This window comes from Myotis yumanensis, unplaced genomic scaffold, assembly GCF_028538775.1.
Source record: "Myotis yumanensis isolate MYYU_CA2020_CCGP unplaced genomic scaffold, mMyoYum1.0.hap1 SCAF_1, whole genome shotgun sequence".
NCBI lineage: Eukaryota > Metazoa > Chordata > Mammalia > Chiroptera > Vespertilionidae > Myotis > Myotis yumanensis.
The window spans coordinates 94,295,816-94,308,458 of NW_027223752.1; positions in this window are offsets into that span (position 1 = coordinate 94,295,816).

Genomic DNA, 12,643 nt, shown 5'->3' on the forward strand with positions numbered 1-12,643 from the left:
GATCAAAGACCTAAATACCAGAGCTGAAACAAATTACATAGAAGAAAACATAGGTACTAAACTTATAAACCTTGGTCACAGAGAGCATTTTATGTATTTGACCTCAAAGGCAAGGGTAGTAAAGGCTAAAATAAGTGAATCTGGCTATATCAAACTAAAAAGCTTCTGCACAGCAAAAGAAACCAACAACGAAACAAAAAGACAACCAACCTAATGGGATATTTGCCAACAACCATTCTGACAAAGGTTTAATAACCAAAATAGAAAGATCTCATAAAACTCAACACCAAGCAAACAAACAATGCAACTTAAAAATGGGCAGACAAGTGTTGGTGAGGATGTGGAGAAAAGGGAAACCTCATACACTGCTGGTGGGAATGCAGATTGGTGCAGCCTCTGTAGAAAAAAAGAGTATGGGGTTTTCTCAAAAAATTAAAAATGGAACTGCCATTTGACCCAGTGATTCCACTTCTAGGAATATATCCTAAGAAATCAGAAACACCAATCGGAAAGAATATATGCACCCCTATGTTTATAGCAGCACAATTTACAATAGCAAAGATTTGGAAACAGCCAAAGTGCCCATAACAGATGAGTGGATAAAAAAGTTGTAGTACATTTACACAATGGAATACTATGCTGCTGTAAAAAAGGAAGAACTCTTACCATTTGCAACAGCATGGATGGACCTGGAGAGCATTATGCTAAGGGAAATAAGCCAGTCAGAGAAAGATAAGTATAACATGATCTCATTCACATGTGGAATCTAATTAACAAAATAAACTGACGAACAAAATAGATCCTGAGACATATAAGCATGGAACAGACTTATGAACTTCAGAGGGAAGGTGGGGTGGGTGGGTGGCAAGAGATCAACCAAAGAACTTGTATGCATATATGCATAATCCGTGGATACAGACAATAGGGTGGTGAAGGCCTGGGGTGTTGGGGAGTGGGCTAGAAGAGGTCAAGGGGGGAAAAAGGACATACAGTGGGGGCTTGACTTATGAGTTTAATTCATTCCGAGACCAAGCTCGTTAAAGTACTCGTTAAGGAGCTCGTTAACTCAAATTACTCTATCAACTCAATGCAAAAAATCAGCTGAGACAGCTGGTATCTCAAAAAACTCGTTAGTCGGGACACTCGTAAGTCAAGGCCCCACTGTATGCAATATTTTCAACAATAAAGATATAAAAAATAAAATAAATATACCCTTTTAAAAAAAATGGGAAGATGGCCTGAACAGACACCTCTCCCAAGAAGACATAGAAATGGCCAATTTATCTAATTTAATAAAAGAGAAACATGCAAATACACTGCACCTCCACTACACCCCAAGCCACACCCGCCAGCCAATCAGAGCAACTATATGCAAATTAACCCAACCAACATGGCAGCTGGCAGCCACGGAGCTTGAGCAAGCAGGAGGCTTCATTGCCCCGGCGATGGAGAAAGCCAAGCTTCCCACCTGCCTTGGCCCGCTGTGGCCTCCACTCAAGGCAACAAAGTTTCAATTATAGAAGATAAATAAATCCCAGATACCTGTTTCCAGCCAGCCTCCACTGGGAGCTTGGGTGGCTGGGGGCTGTGGCCAGCCTGCAAACAGCCATCAGCCCCTCACCCAGGATAGCCACACCCTCATGGGGTGAGCGTCCCTGCTGGGGGGCTTAGCCAGGCTGCAAACAGCCATCAGCCCCTCACCCAGACAGGCCAGGCACCCCAGCAGGACCCCACACCCTGAAGGGGGTGTGGCCAGCCTGCAAACGGCCCTCAGGCCCTCATCCAGGCTGGCCAGGCATCCCAGTGGGATCCCCACCCTGATCCAGGACACCCTTCAGGGCAAACAAGCCGGCCCCAACCCATGCACCAGGCCTCTATCCTATATAATAAAAGGGTAATATGCAAATTGACCCTAACAGCAGAACCACTGGGAATGACTGGTCACTATGACACACACTGACCACCAGGGGGCAGACGCTCAATGCAGGAGCTGCCCCCTGGTGGTCAGTGAGCTCCCACAGAGGGAGCTCTGCTCAGCCACAGGGGGGTCCCTCAGCCAGGCTGACGGCTGCCAGTACAGTGGTGGTGGTTGGATCCTCTACTGCCTCCTCAGCAGTGCTAAGGATGTCCGACTGCAGCTTAGGCCTGGTCCCCGCTGGCAAGTGGACCTCCCCTGAGGGCTCCCGGGGTGACAGAGGGATGTGTGACTGCCAGCTTAGGTCCAATTCCCCAGGGAGCGGGCCTAAGCCAGCAGGTGGTCATCCCCTGAGGGGTCCCAGACTGCGAGAGGGCACAGGCCTGGCTGAGGGACCCCCCGAGTGCACAAATTTTTGTGCACCAGGCCTCTAGTATACCTAATCTAATAATAGAAAAACAGGGTAATTGACTATACCTTTGCTACGCCTCCCATTGGCTAATCAGCATGATATGCAAATTAACCACCAACAAAGATGGCGGTTAATTTGCATACGTAGACTCCAAGCGGCAGAGCGAAGACTGAAGGTGAGCCAGAGCCGCAAAGACGGAGGACAGAAGGCAGCTCCAGCCGGGGCTGCGAAGATGGAAGATGGAAGGCGGCTCCAGCCGGGGCCACGAGCGAAGGCCTGGGTCCTGGGTGCTGGAGGAAAACCTGTGCTGGCAGCCAGAAGAAGGGAAGGCCTATTACACAAATCTCTTCGTGCAACAGGCCTCTAGTATCTACACTAATAAAAGAGAAACATGGTAATTAGCGTACAACCGCTACCCTTTTCATTGGCTAATCAGTGAGTATATGCAAATTAACTGTCAGCCAAGATGGCGGCCGGCAGCCAGGCAGCTGGAAGCGAACATGAGGCTTGCTTGCTTCAGTGACTGCAGACTCCAAACCCGTTCCCCGCCTCACTTGCCGGCCTCTGAGTTGCAACTCTAAGCAACTATGTACTATGTTGCAAATAAGAAGGTAAACAAAACCCCAGAAACCGGCTGTCAGTCAGCCCCGGACCGCAACATTGTATCGATGTTTTCAGCAGCGAGGCCTCAGAGCTAAAGCTGGCCCAGAATAAAAAAAAAAAAGAAAACAAGGAGCAGTTGGGAGCTTTTACTCAACTGCCAGCGGGAAAACAGCCCTCAGCCCCTCACCCAGGCTGGCCAGGCACCCAAGCGGGACCCCCACCCTGATCCAGGACACCCTTCAGGGCAAACCAGCCAGCCCCTACCCATGCACCAGGCCTCTATTCTATATAGTAAAAGGGTAATATGCCTCCCGGCACCGGGATCAGCATGACAGGGGGCTGCGCCCAAACCCCCTGATCGCCCTGCGGCTCTGTGTGTGACAGGGTGCAGCACACCAACCCCCCGATTGGCCCTGCTCTGTGTGTGAGGGTGCGGCGCCCCAAACCCCCCCCCCCCCACGGGCCCTGCTCTGTGTGTGACAGGGTAGAGCCATAACCTCTCCATCAGCCCTGCCCCGAGTGTGACAGTGGCGGCGCCCCAACCCCCTGATCAGCCCTGCTCTGTGGGTGATAGAGGGTGGCGCCCCAACCCCCCTCCACGGGCCTTGCTCTGTGTGTGACAGGGTAGAGCCATAACCTCCCCATTGGCCCTGCCCTGAGTGTGACGGTGCAGCGCCCCAACCCCCTGATTGGCCCTGCTCTGTGAGTGACAGGGGGCAGCGCCCCAACCCCCTGATCGGCCCTGCTCTGTGCATGACAGGGGATGGCGCCGCAACCTCCCCATCGACCCTGCCTTGAGTGTGACAGGGGGCAGTGCCCCAACACCCCAATCAGCCCTACCCTGAGCATGACTGAGGGTGGCATAGCAACCTCCTGATCCGCCCTGCTCTGTGCATGATGGGGCGGCGCCCCAACTCCCCAATCGGCCCTTCTCTGAGCCTGACCAGGGGCTGCACCTAGGGATTGGGCCTGCCCTCTGCCACCCGGGAGCAGGCCTAAGCCAGCAGGTCATTATCTCCCGAGGGGTCCCAGACTGCGAAAGGGCACAGGCCGGGCTGGGGGACCCCCCTCCCCCCGCCCCCCGAGTGCACAAATTTTTGTGCACCGGGCCTCTAGTATATATATAAAAGCCTAAGCGACCATTATAACCAGAATGACCAGAACAACCGGAACGACTGGTTGACTAGTCGCTATGACATGCACTGATGCTCAATGCAGGAGTTGTCCCCTAGTGGTCAGTGTGCTCCCACAGTGGGAGCACCACTCAGCTAGAAGCTGAGCTCACAGCTGGCAAGTGCAGCTGCCAAGCGGTGGCGGCAGGCACAGCAGGGCTGGGATGAGTGGGAGTAGCGTGGCGCCCTGCCCAGGCTCAGGCTCCTCCGCAGCTGCCTGCTGCTTAGCGCACTGCTACATTCCTTGTACCTCAAAAGCCTGCAATTACAATCTCCAGAGAACAGTTGAAGCACAGACACTTGGAGTAACCAGGAGGAGCCCGATATCGCTGCTGCCGGGCTCCTGGAACTCTGCCTCGGGCATTGAGATCAAATCTCATCCCTTACTGATTGTCCCGGAGCTACAGAGAAAGACAGCAATATAACAGTGGCCACAAGGTGGCGACTGACAATTGGGGTAAAAGTCAAAGAGAGATGGATCTGAAGGGTGGGGACGTGGGCAAAAGAGCACACCTGCCCCTCAAGATCTTCAACTTTGTATTGTTCACCTTGGAGCATCTCTTATCTGGCTCCAAGCGGTGGAAAGTGTCCAACATGGCCCAAGGCATCCACTGGGGACCTCCCAGCCGGCAAGGCATGACCCTGGCCGCAAAAGGGACATTTGGAAATATTTTTTCAGGAAGCTCTGGAGAGGAGGACAGACTCCCCACACTACTTCCCGGCAGCTCATGGGGATGTGGAAACTCCCCAGGCACATGGGCTCCCGGTCTCCTTTCAATGTGCACGAATCTGTGCACCAGGCCACTAGTATGAAAAGATGTTCAACTTCACTGACTCTTAGGGAAATGAAAATCAAAACTACAATGAGATATCACTTCACACCTGTTAGAATAGCTGTTATTAACAAGACAGGTAATGACAAGTGCTGGAGAGGCTGTGGAGAAAACGGATTCCTCATTCACTGCTGGTTGGAATGTAGGCTGGTACAGCCACTGTGGGAAAACAGTATGGCAGTTCCTTAAAAAACTAAGAATAGGGTTATCATTTGACCCAGCAATCCTCTCCTGGGTATCTACCCCCAAAGTTCTAAACTATGTGTGCACAAAGATATATGCACCCCTATGTTCATTGCAGCACTATTCACAGTGGCCAAAATATGGAAACAACCAATGTGTCTTTCAATAGATCAGCGGTTCTCAACCTGTGGGTCGCGACCCCTTTGGGGGTCGAATGACCCTTTCACAGGGGTTGCCTAAGATCATCAGAAAACACATATATAATTACATATTGTTTTTGTGATTAATCACTATGCTTTAATTATGTTCAATTTGTAACAATGAAAATACATCCTGCATATCAGATATTTACATTACGATTCATAACAGTAGCAAAATGACAGTTATGAAGTAGCAACGAAAATAATTTTATGGTTGGGGGTCACCACAACATGAGGAACTGTATTAAAGGGTCATGGCATTAGAAAGGTTGAGAACCACTGCAATAGATGATTGGATAAAGGAGAAGAGAAGTGGTACAAATATACAACAGACTACTACTCAGCCATGAGGAAAGATGATCTACTGCCATTTTGGACAACATGGATGGAATTTGAGAATATTATGCTAAGTGAAGTCAGTCGGAAAAGGTAAGAACCATATGATTTCACTCATATGTGGGACATAAAACTGAAACTCATGGACACAGATAACAGTGTGGTGGTTATCAGAGGGAAGTGGGTGGTGGGGATTGGAGGGTGCTTAATATATGGTGACAGAAGATCGTTTGACTTCGGGTGGTGGGCACACTGCAATATACAGAGTTTGTATCATGGAAATGTACACTTGAAACCTACATGATCCTATTAACCAATATCACCCCAATAAATTTAATTTAAAAATAAAATTCTGCTTTAAATCCCAATTACTATGCTCTGAAGATTAAGCCATTGCGTGAAGATTGAACCAAGTATCCTCTTTGCTTCTGAACCATGAGTTAATCAGAATGAATTTAGATCAGGTGTTGGGGGGTTATTTAAATTTTACTTCTAGATCAGTTGTGTAGTCTATGGCTTGTTACTTTTGTAAAATAGTTATTGATATAATATGAAATTTTATGATCGTATTCCCCCATGCTTTGTCATTACGGGTAGGTAACAATTTATTGGTGCTTAGTGTTGAATAGTTGCTAACTCAAGACTCTAGGCCAGGGGTGGGGAAACGTTTTCCTGCCAAGGGCTATTTGAATATTTATAACATCATTTGCAGACCATACAAAATTATCAACTTAAAAATAAGCCTGTTTAAAAATATTTGATCAAACATTTAATTAACTTACTCCTAATTCCTTGACAGGGCCAGACCAAATGATTTCATGGGCCTTATACAATCCGAAGTTGGGCGTTTCCCACCCCTACTCTAAGCCCAATTCCTCCCTTCTGACCTCTTTTCTGTAATACTAGAGGTCTGATGCACGAAATTCGTGCAAGGGGCTCAGCCCTCACAGCCCCGGCTTCGTCTGGAACGACATCCAGAAGGTTGTTCAGCTGTCGGGTCTAATTAGCATATTACACTTTCATTATTATAGATAGGCATATTGAATAGAAGGTAATTTTGAAAACCTTTAAAGTGAAAAGATACCTTGTAAGCTGATAATTATGGCACATTTTCTTTGATAACATTAATGTAATGCCACACAAATTTTTTAAATTAGGCATGCCTATCCTACAGTTTGCAATTCTCTCAGTACTTTCCATTTGAAATTATTTGAACAGCATGGTATATCTTTAGCTTCACTTAGCTTAATGGGTTCTCTCTTTAGCCTAAAACAGTGATTTTCAACAGGTGTGTCACAAGAATTTTTAAAATATGAAATACCTGACTACTTAGTCAGGTACACTGACCTCTTTTCCCTTAGATTGACAAATAAAAAATGACAACAGCCAACACAACAATAGTCGTCCAGTGTGAATGGCCTGTCTTAAACCTTAAATGTATAGGTCATATAATAGAGTTGCCTCTTATTGGTCACGTTGCATAATAAGGTTTGATTGGTTAATTTTTGGTACCAGAAATCCTTATATACAAGTATAGACACCTGATTTTTAAAAAAAGTCACTTTGAAGCAAAAAGGATATGTAATTACTTTTTATTTTTATTTTTGGCAAATCTGTTAAAATTATACCAATTTTTAAAAATATACATATTTTATTGATTTTTTACAGAGAAGAAGGGAGAGGGATAGAGAGTTAGAAACATCAATGAGAGAGATCGATCAGCTGCCTCCTGCACGCCCCCCAGTGGGGATGTGCCCGTAACCAAGATACATGCCCTTTACCAGAATCGAACCTGGGACCCTTCAGTCTGCAGGCCGATGCTCTATCCACTGAGCCAAACTGGTTCGGCTATACCAGTTTTTCTGACAGATCTGCAAATTTTATATTTTTTGGTGTGCTGTAGAATTTTAGTAATTGGTTTATGTGATGAAAAAGATTGAAAGTCGCTGGCCTAAAACAATGCATTTCTCAGTAGTAATTGTATCATAAATGGAAAAATAGTCAAGAAGTTACACAACAGTACTTGCTTTAAGAGGGATAATTCAGACAAGGCTGACAGTAAGAAAACCCCCTACCTGAGGTTTTCTGACACTGCTGCTAAAGGTTTTTCCTACTTAGGGAAAGCAGAAGGGAATAATACCCTGTGACTGAGACCTATTTTTCTTAAGCAACATATGGTAAAGTTTTGTGAGCCTCTTTCCAGAGAAAGTTCCCAAATCTGCAACAAGGGAGAAGAACATGTAATGTCTGCCTATCTGCATAGTTTATAAATCATGCTTGCTTGATTTTTGCATTTCATAATAGAATTGGGGAAATTGGCTCCTCAGTGGCCCAAAGGAGGTAAGAGTTGTTATTGGATATATTCATGGGTCCATAATTTTGACTGGGAAATCATTTGAGTGGTTCAGAATTTCATTTCTGGCAGAAGTGGTGCAAGAAATAGCCGATTTCTTGACACTATGTTTAATAGGAAATGCAGGGAGTGTGAAATCCTTCAGTTGATGTGTGTACTTTGATTTTCTGCAATTTCCTTCTTATTGTTTTAAAAGACACAATGGATGATCTTGCCCCAAGAAGAAAGGTATCCTTACTGGTGGAAATCCTTATTAAATCTTTATACTTGTTTTTTAGATTATTGTTAAAAGATCTCTAGGTTTCTACAGACTTCAGATTATGATGCACAGGTCTTCAACCTTGAGATTACTGTGTTTTGGCATTGTGTACAAAGAAACTAATATTTTATGACTTAATGCCATATACAGAATTCTGGTAGTTGAATATCAATAGTATATTCTCATGACAACAAACCTGACCAAATTTCAATTAAAACAAATGAATTCACATAACATCAAATAAAGCAAGTTTACTTGGTATTTTCATTTGTTTCTTACATATAGGGACTTAAAGTGTACAAATGGCTATTACTTACAATAGACTTAAAAATGTACACACTTTACTAATTTTCATGCAAATCTTTCCAAATATCACACGTCCTTTTGGTCTAAGAATTGCCTGCCTTCCTACTAGCCTATTTTCTGACATATTCATTCTCAAAGGGGCAGTGTCACTGAGGATAAGCTCTGGAATCAGACTGCCTGGGTTTCAATCTTTGCTCTGCTGCTTACCTATCAGCTGTGTCCTTCCCCAAGTTACTAAGCCTTTGCTCATCTATAAAATGTTGGTGATTATAATAATACAAGAGGGCCGGTGCATGAAAATTCATGCACTGGAGGGGGGTGTCCCTCAGCCCGGCCTGCCCCCTCTCACAGTCCGGGAGCCCTCAGGGGTGGGAGGTGACCCGGTGATCAGGGGAAGGCAACGCCCCAGCACACCTCTGTGCTGCCACTGCCAGCAGCGCAAGCCTTGGCCAGCCCTGGTTACCTGAGTCTCAGGTGGCCCTGGGTGGCTGGGCAGCCAACATCTGAGGCTTGCCTGCACCTCGGGCCGGCCCTGGGTGGCTGGGTGGCTGCGGGGCTGAGGGGACTGGGGGACTCCGGAGGCAGGCGCGCAGCAAGGCCAGGTGCCTGCCACCCCAGCAGGGCTGAGGGGACTGGGTACCGCCATCTTGTGGCTGTGGGTGCAGCCATCTTTGAGGGCATGGCAGTCAATTAGCATATTCTCTCCTTATTGGCTGTGGGTGCCACCATCTTTGAGGGCGGGTCAGTCAGTTAGCATATTCCCTCTTTATTAGATAGGATCTCAGAGTTGTGAGAAAGAGTTAATACAAGGAAAGCCCTTATCATAGTACCTAGCATATTGGGCTCCATAAGTGAAGCCACTACTGTCAACAATGTCTTTATGCTTAAAATCAACTTAACGTGCATTTTTACCACCTGATTTTTGTGCATCAGTGATGATGAAAATACATCTCCCTATTTGAGGGATGGGATTACCTTAAAAATAAGCTCTAGCCCTAACTGGTTTGGCTCAGTGGACAGAGCGTCGGCCTGCGGACTGAAGGGTCCTGGGTTCAATTCCAGCCAAGGACATGTACCTTGGTTGTGGGCACATCCCCAGTATAGGAGGCAGGGGGTGTGCAGGAGGCAGCTGATCAATGTTTCTTTCTCATTGATGTTTCTAACTCTCTATCCTTCTCCCTTCTTCTCTGTAAAAAATCAATAAAATGTATTAAAAAAATAAGATCTAGTAAAATATGTATGTAACTATCCTATATAATAAAAGAGAAACATTTAAATTGACCATCCCTCTGCTACACTCACCAGCCAATCAGGGGTGAGTATGCAAATTAACCTGACAAAGATGGCAGGTTAATTTGCATACACAGGCACCGGGCAGAGAGCAGAGTGGGAGAGTTGGAGGCTTGGGGGGACATGGCTCCCTCGGTCGCTCCTAGCAGTGTGGGGAGCACCAGGAATTCTGGGAATAGTAGTTCTGATGGCAGTCCCAGAACCGGAAGCGGAAGCCCAGAGTGCGGGGGGCATCAGGGATACTGGGAATCGTAGTTCTGGTGGCAGACAGATCTCCTAGACACTAGTGCAGCAGTTCTCAACCTGTGGGTCATGACCCCTTTGGCGGTCAAATGACCCTTTCACAGGGGTTGCCTAAGACCATCCTGTATATCAGATATTTACATTATGATTCATAACAGTAGCAACATTACAGTTATGAAGTAGCAACGAAAATAATTTTATGGTTGAGTCACAACATGAGGAACTGTATTTAAAGGGCCAGAAGGTTGAGAATCACTGCACTAGAGCAAAGCGAGCCTGGAGCAAGTTACTATTGTGGTGGGGGTTGGAGGGAAAGCATAAGTAAAATCAGAGTGTCTAGGAAAAATTAAAGGGAAGATAAATCCTAAAACTTCCAGGAAATCTCCACCAATGAAGCAAAGAAAAAAAAAATGCCTCTATTATTCTGTGAACAACAAACCAAACTGGGTTGGGGTGTCTCAGACAATTCGCTCATATGATTTCAAAGACAGATAGAAACTCCCGGATTGGAGAGGGCTCCCCTGAGGGCTCCCAGATTGGAGAGCGTACAGGTCGGGCTGAGGAACCCCCACACCCTCCAGTGCACGAATGTCATGCACTGGGCCTCTAGTGTCAAAATAACAAGAAAGTCTTGTTTTTTTAAATTTGATGGACAGTCCTGGTTATTGAATTTTATTCAGCTTTGTTTTTCCAGCCTTTCACAGAAATAGATCCAAGTTTATCTATTTAGCTCTGTATGCATCATTAAATGATAAAGTTAGACCACAATTATGTTTTCAAGTAAATTATAGTAATACCTGAATTTATTTTTTGTCATAGTGATACAACTTACACCATAAAGTGAAAGAAGGAGAGATTTGGCATGTTGCTCTGTTGTCCACTTTTAGTTGACCTGTAACAGTCTGAAAATAATCACAAAATGTAAATGCCCAAACTAAAACCATTAGAATTTCTATGCTTTTCTGTTGTCATAAATTGTTTGTTTGTAATAGACTGCTCTTCAATTGTATATTTGTGTTAAAGATAACTCTTCTTAGAAAATACTTCCAGTTCATATTGGAATGTGACTTGCATTTTAAGTTTTCATTAAACTTATAAACCATGAAAATCAGTTCCGCTTCAGCAGTGAAAATTGTAATTCAATGTTCAATTGCCAATTTGTAAAATAAAAATAATGCATTTATAAACATTCCACAAATTTTTATTGTTGATTACCCTTCTTGCCACTACGAGGAACGAGATTTTGAATAGATGTAATGTAGAGCTATCTTGTTTATGAAAGTCAATTCATGTAGTCTAACAATTGGCTCTTTATTTTTCTTTTCAATTTATTGCAGCTTGTTTTTGCCATTTTAGACTGAGTCAAACCCTGACGCATGCCACTAGGCAGCATCAGATCATGTTAATAAAATGTGTTTACCCCAGCAATAAGCTAATTTGATTTTATTACTGGAATACAGATTATGAATTTCCAACCATTGTTTAAAATGTAGATGGTTTTCAAATCACCAACTTTATTTTAAGGTTTTTGGTTTGTTTTTTTAGATCATCATAGTTATAGCAGGATAGAAAGTGTACAGCAATATTAAGCAGAGAGTAAGGAAAAAAACTTTTGCACAGGAGAGAAAGTAATATTTACGGTTCTAGGGGTGTTCTGCCCTCTGGCTGCTCTTGCCATGCCGCAGAACAGATATCCTAGGACTTACCTTTGCGGACCATTTCTGAATTTTTATTGGCATGAAAATGCAATTTAAAATGCCAAACGAACTCCACTCTCCTTGGCCAAAATAATGTATTTTATATTTGACCTTTTCGTGAAAACTTTCATACTAAAATTACAATAAAAAGTCATTTAGCTGGAAATGCCCCCAACTAGTTTAAGTAATGCAATAATCATTACAATCATGACTTTTTAATTTGGTTGAACACTTGGAAAAATGGGAAAAGTCTAGGATGAGCACACACACACGCGCACACACACACACACACATTTGTCAAAATGGAAGCTTGCTGTTGCCCTTTGCTTTTCTTCAGGTCTCCCTTTGTGAAGGAAAACCCCTATTCTGTAAAACTACTGTTTGGAATTCTCTGCTATTCTTTGGACGGGCTCTTATTCTGAGAAAATAAGTTTGCTTTCTAGCCTGCTTGAATAATGGGGGAGATAAACTTAGCTGTCTGACCTTGTAGGCCAGAGACTATAAGCCCTGGGTAAACTACGGCCCGCGGGCTGGATCCGGCCCATTTGAAATGAATAAATCTAAAAAAAAAAAAAGACCGTCCCCTTTTATGTAATGATGTTTACTTTGAATTTATGTTAGTTCACACAAACACTCCATCCATGCTTTTGTTCCAGCCCTCTGGTCCAGTTTAAGAACCCATTTTGGCCCTCGAGTCAAAAAGTTTGCCCACCCCTGGTAGATATACACCCAATGCCATGCCAGGTGCATTTTTTAATTGGATGGAACTGTGTAGTTTTCAAGGCCGTCGCCAGCAAGCACACAAAGGGCTGGCTCTTCTATTAAAAGGGAAGTTCTGCTT